The sequence below is a fragment of the Etheostoma cragini genome, chromosome 13, assembly GCF_013103735.1.
Source record: "Etheostoma cragini isolate CJK2018 chromosome 13, CSU_Ecrag_1.0, whole genome shotgun sequence".
Taxonomy (NCBI): Eukaryota; Metazoa; Chordata; class Actinopteri; order Perciformes; family Percidae; genus Etheostoma; species Etheostoma cragini.
This window is the reverse complement of record NC_048419.1, coordinates 14,507,129-14,514,009: the sequence shown is the minus strand read 5'-3', so window position 1 is coordinate 14,514,009 and position 6,881 is coordinate 14,507,129.

Here is a 6,881-nt window from a genome sequence, read left to right as displayed (position 1 = left end):
TTATTCATATCCAGAGAAATGGGTGTTTCTCTTTTCTTTTCATCAAAGTACTGAAATTGTTTTGTTATTTGTAGGTATTAAATAGAATTATAAAGTAGCATAAACATTAAAACAGATAAGCACAAGAAACCCCCAAAAATGCATGTGTATGTATTGGAAATTCATTTGTTTGCCTTTATTCATGTTGTGAATTAATACACATAATGTACTTATGCTGTCACGCTCAGCTTTGTCACAACATCGCAGATAGACAGTTGATAGTTACTGTGTAACCATGTCACTGTGTAGTGAGTAAGTTTCTCTGTTCTCCTCAGGAATATTTGATCTCAGGAATTTAAACAGCTTAATTAGTTGTGTGGCCCTTCTGTTTTTATCTGTGAAATCACATGAAACAGAGAGAAAAGGCTCTGTGAGGGGCATGTCACAAAGCCAACCAGCTGGAAACCGTTTCACACACAAGCTGTAAACAAGCTATTAACGCCAACAGTTCACTGTAGAGGCTCTTCTGCATTCATGGTAAAAGTGCCACCTGCGAACTTTGGAAGCAAAAGGTTTAGAAAAAGTAAAGTAGCTGGTAGACCTACTGTAAAAGAAATGAATGCAAAAAGTGCTTTTCAAAAGCCAGAAAGGGTCAGAGCGGTCCATTGAAAATCTGTCCTTTCTCAAACATTTCAAGGGCAATTCATCTTGAAACAGATTCACAGATGCAACAGATATTTACCTTATTACCCCCTGTAATTCATGGTAATAACCGTGTTCCTCTAACTGAAAGGCCTACAGGAGCATTGTAATATCTGATGTGACTCAGTGTGTGAGACGCAGGAACAAACAGGCAGTTTTACCAGACAGCAAACATTTACCAGAACAGCACTTTGTGTAAACTCACACGGTCATTGTGTTGATGATTACAGAGCAGCAGCAGCAGCAGGGCTGAGATTCCTGTTTGGAGAAAAGAGTTCCCGGTGTGTCCTCTGAAGGCCTACTTTTTCACGACTGTAACCTGGGAACAAAGACGGACCAGATGTGGATCTGTGTACGATTTGTCTGTCTTTGTGTGAATGTGTGTGTGCGGGGGTTTCCCATTACACTTTCAGCCGACCCAGACAAAAAGTAATTGCTGGTTGGTTCTGCAGTGAGGTAAAATCAGTGGTTTTGCATGTCAAGCTAATGCTTTTATGTTTGAGTTTCCTCAAGAAGCAGCAGGTTATGGAGATAGTGAGGACAGAGCGGAGAGTGACAGGAGGCGAGCTCCTTTCATTGATGTTGAGAGTTGAAAGCATGAGACTAACAGCTGTGTGATGTGTACACACGAGGACGTGGTGGAAGAAGCATTCGGATACTTTACTTAAGTAGAAGTACTGATAGCACAATATACAATTACTTTCTAAAAGACCTGCGTCAAATTTGTAACATTTTTCACCATGATATCTCTACTTTACTATCAAAAGTAAAAGTATACTTATTATGCAGAGTCACCCATTTCAGAGAGTCATGTTGCTTGATTGGATTATTATTCATGATGCATTAATATGTAAACTGCATTTTAATAGCTGGTCAAGTAGAACTTAATTATAACTACTTCATACTGGTGAGTAGTTTTAACTATAATACATCGGTACATTATATTTTAGACTGATCAAATGTAATATTCAAAATGACTAAAGCTGTTAAAATATGATGAAGGAGCTTCATCAAGAGTACCAGTGGGACCAAAAAGTTAGTTTTCTTTACAGTTGTTCTCAATTTCTAAGACACATATCTCCTCACCAATCTTCTCAAAACTGTACCCACAAAACCAAAAATATATATATATATATATATTTACAAAGTTCTGCTGTCAAAATCAAACAATGCTTTCAGATCTCACATACAGCCAGTCAATAACTAAACACTTCAAGCATCACCTTAACACCACCGCCTGCTGACGGGACCGTTTTCTCCATTTAGGAGAAAACATTTTCTCCGCTCACACATTTTCATAAATTGCAAGCATTAAATCTTCATAAACACGGTAATGCTGCACACCATTTGAAAGCTTAAAGTCTCATTATTTGATTAAGCCCACATAGAAATCATGAGATGACTTAGTTACAGTTATAATTCTGTCATAAAGTAAAGAAATACAGAAAGATTCTGCGCCGCTAGTGTCTAAGGTGGAGTGTGCAGCCACACCTTTTTCCTTGTGTCTTTATTCACAGCGGGGAAAAATCGCCAATAACTTTTTTTTCTTACATTGCCAGCAATCCAAGGAATTAGAATATCCAAGCCATTTTACTCAAAATGAGCTGGTCCCCACACAATCTTGTAGTTTCTGGCCGAGTTTCAACGGAAAGAAAACTAAACAGTTTATCACTTATGGGTTTTGATCACTTCTCTCTTCTCCCTGGGGCTGTTACACTGTTCCTGAGCACCGGCGGATTCTCTGATGTCTAAGCATTCGATTTACTGGCGATATAAGCCAATCAGTCCACTGTAACCCGAGATGGCCCTAATAGAAGCCAATCATGTTGCAGTGTTCAGGGAGGAACAACATGGGAAAGATTGACATCTACGCCTTCCAGTTAAAACTAGATGTTACGAAACCGGCCTACCTGTTTAGCCAATAAGAAGATGAATTGATTGATACCAAACTTGACCAGAAGATTTTCACCCTGTGATGGCTGCAGCTGTGTCAAAGCAAAAATAGGGCCTTAGTTATTGCATTTTACCATTTCATCAATTTATAATTACTTATTTCCATAAATTTATGTATATAGTTATTTCAAGTATGTGTGTGATTGATTTGGATGGGTTTTTGTTTTTGAGAAGTTTTGTATTCTGCAATTGTTTTGGCTTTTTTTCCCGCAGTTTCAAAAAGGAAATAAAAAAACGCACAGACATGTCTGTAGAAATAACTTCATAAAATATCCATATTCTGAGTGTTTTTGTTCTGGATTTTTTCACTATTCAGTTAAGACATGTGGCTAGGGTACTAGTTTTCTGTATAGCCCATCTGATATGTTAACAGTAGTTTTTTTTAACATTTTACAGATGCTTCACTTGGACGGAAATAGAAATTCTCTATTCTAACCTCTGTAGCTCTGTGTCACCAATGCCTAAAATCACACTTGGAACAAAAATTGAGATTGTTAACTTCCCAATGACCTCAGGCACATCCCAGATGAACAAAGTATATGGGAGCTGCATCACTTTATTTTTCTGGTAAAACATTTATGTGAGAATAGCATGTATTTTTGAGTGTGTTTAAAGAGGTTGAAAATGTGTCCAGGGCATGTGGTTACAGAATTTTTTTTTATTGCATATAGTAAACCCATTTTGCAATGAAAACTAAAAGCATATCAGAACTTGTAGAGTACAAATCATGTACACTACAATTAATGCAAGTAATACAATCGTAAATGTCTGTTTACATAATTAGGCACTTAGGCAAACAACACAGTAGTCCAACTGCAAAAGGTCAAAGAACAAAAAAAACTAAGTGAAAAGCACATGACAGTACACAAAATAAAATTGTGAAACCGCAAAATCAGACATCAACCTTCAATGCTCCAGTGCAACCGGACAAACAGTGATGAATAGGGTGAGTAAAAATGTTCAATTTCCATATGAAAGGTTGTGAAATAGAATTAGAAAGTAGCAAAGAAATGGAACTTAGACAAGCACAAGAAACCCCAAAAATTGCATGTGTATGTATGGCGAAGTCATTTTGTGTGCCTTTTTTTCACGTTAATTTTTCACATAATGTACATTGTTCATTTGAGTTATGGGTCTTTTTCTATAAAAGAGCGTGACCAGGAATGATCTTCTCCTAATACAATAAAACCAACCCATTGTAATGAAGATGCAAAACCTGGAACTTCACCTAGGACAGTAAACTGACTGACAAAAGCATATTGTGAAGTAAAAGACACATCAGAATCAGAAAATGTCATGAAATAACATACGATACTTACGCTGTCACGCTCAGCTTTGTCACAACATCGCAGATTAAAGCTCCTACTTCCTGATTCTGTTGGGGGAGAGTTGTATATGAGTGGTGTCTACACACAAACCAACTTTTTTTAGTGGAGTACAGTCACATTTCAGGGGGCTCACATTGTTTAAGTAGCAGTTATTTTGGGACTTTTTGGTGGCTTGGTGACTACACCAAAACATTACAAAACCTATTTCATGCATTCACAGGCCAAACAACTGTAATGCTTTTTCACAATAAGAATGTCACAGATGTGTGTTGTGTTCCTGCTGCTGAATAACAATGGTAAATATTTATTCAGCTTGTAATTATGAATATGTGTCCAGCTCATTACAACATATCTTTTGACATGAATTAGCGTTTATGATAAGAATGGAATGTTTTTTGTCATTTGAGGCATGCACTCCAATGTGTTATGCAACTGCTACAATCTGATGGGTACCTAACCCTCACACTGCCTCATTACTTGACAGTTCTTTCTCATTCCCATGTAAGCTGAAACCCCAGAATCTCCATGTGTGGTCTTATCATAGCGGAGCAGCTGCTGTGCAGAAGGAACCCCACATCCAGTATTGTATGAATATGTCATAAATCTAAGGCTGGACTTTCTAAAAGTTGCAGTGTGCTTGTTGGGTGATAGAGATGGAGGGCAGGAGTGAGCCAGAGTTTTAGTGCTAATTAGTCAGATGGGAGCAGAAATGCACATCAAAATAACTGGAATAAACAGGTGCTCATCATCCTATGGAGTCCTTTTTATGTTATTCTATGTAAAATAATTGTGTGGGAAACAAACGTTGCAGCTCAAAGTTCCAGGTGAAAATGATTACTAGTCTCTAATTTTCTTGACTTAATAATAATCTTTACATTCCCTCCTTTTTTCCTCATCACTCCCACTGCTTCCCATCAGACTTTAGCATCCAGTGTATATTTAGTCTAAATGTACTCAATTCTCACAGTTAAAATCTAACATGCATGTATAGCATCTGAATGATTCATCTCATTTAAAGTCACAAGAAGAACGTTCTGGCACACATAAAATGTATGACAGCTGAAAAAGCCGGGGGTGCCACATACTTTGAAATAACAAGGCACTAGACACCCTCTAATCACCTGGCATTTTAAACGTGGGTGGTGGTGAGTCAGAACAAAATACAGTCCCAATGGTACTTCTAAGGTTCTGGCCTGGGGATTTTAAAGACTCAAGGCTGTCAGGTTTGTACTGTAACAACAGCTTGAAACTTTTCAAATAGGCTATTCATGTTTGAAACTTAAAAACAGTTCCATGGCGATAGAAATGTGTTTCAATTGAACGTTTAGGGACTGTATGAAATTTGTTTTGTAATGGTGTTATTATGAACTGTTTTAAATTCACGGTGATGATGCTCGGCCCCTCTTTGATGAATTCACGTATGTTCCTAAAAGGTGTGTTTCAAAGTAATCGTTCAACTGTTTGCACACACTTTAGACTGACTCGTCCATGATTAATGGCAGCCATGCTTTTTATTTGACCACAGCAGTTGCCGAAACCACTGCAGATCTCTCTCCATGAATGCTACCTGCTAACTTAGAAAAGTGTAATGTCGGAGAATTCATCAGATCACAAATGTAGTTCACAGAGCAAAGTGAGAGAAATGGGCGTACTCTGTCACGATTTTGCCTTGACTGTATGTTCTAACTTGCTGTACACATTTCCCCCTGAGACCACCAAGGTCTAGCAAGATGGATTTTCTCCAGTCATAAGAAACAGTTTGCAGCCTTTTTTGTCCCCAAATGTTCATATCACGATGCTGCTGCTTTTGGCAACATTTTGTTTTGGGTTTTTTTGCATCACAGTTTACTGATTTAGACTGACAGAGTCATTCATTCTCCAGCCTACTGAAAGGGGAGGTATCCATCGTATTTTTCTTGCTTAAGGGGAGGTCAACACGTTTCAGAGGCCCACATTCAACTCTTTATTCACCACAAATCAAACAGCAAAATAAATACATGGATAAATGAATAAATGCATGCTTAAATAAAAACTAAACAGTCTGTTACTTCTATCAACTCATTCCCACTTGAGCGTTCCTCAGCAAGTGTGGTGTTAGTGTGAATGGGGAGGAACATTAGAGAGGACTAATTAGCCAACCATGAGCAGACTAATGGCAGTATCTCTGTATTTTAGGATATAAAGACTGAAGTTCATCTCATCAGTATCACACCTCAGCCCTGAAAAACAAATGTTACAGTTTTCTGCAACAGAATTTTGTTTTTATTACACTCAAGACTGTCAAGAGTTTATAGACTACCACGATATACAAAATAATTTGTAGTCACTTGACACACATGGGGGGTTATTTGAAAGTGTGACAGTAGATGCAGGAAGGATTTGGGGAGATAGAGAGAGAGAGAGAGAGAGAGAGGGGGGGAGACAGATGAAATGCAACAATGATCGATGAGCACACTTGAACAGGGACTTTGCCCATAGCTTTATTTTTTAGTGCACTTTATCTGTATGAACGTGCAATATACCTTTTTTTTTAACATTGATCAGTTTTGCCCTATCCAAAATTTTCATTAATGTTTCAACCCTTTAAGTTAAGTAACCCTTTAAGTTAAACATTTAAGTTAAATGTGACTCTATCATCAAAGCAGCAACATATCAAAGCTGTTGAACTTTCTCTTTCTGACATGGCATGGCAAACATTGACATTTTCCACAGCCGCCTGGGTTAAAATTTTTCCATTTACATGTGTGTATCTGAATGTTCACAGAAGACATGGTGGGGTGTTCATGAGCAATACTAAAACATGTTGTTTTCCTTCAAGGCAGTATTATCTTTAAACATCGCTGTCATATCTTGCAATGATCTGGGCAGGAGAAACTCAGTAATTGCGTTAAATGTGAGAATCTGTGTAATTCAGCTCGT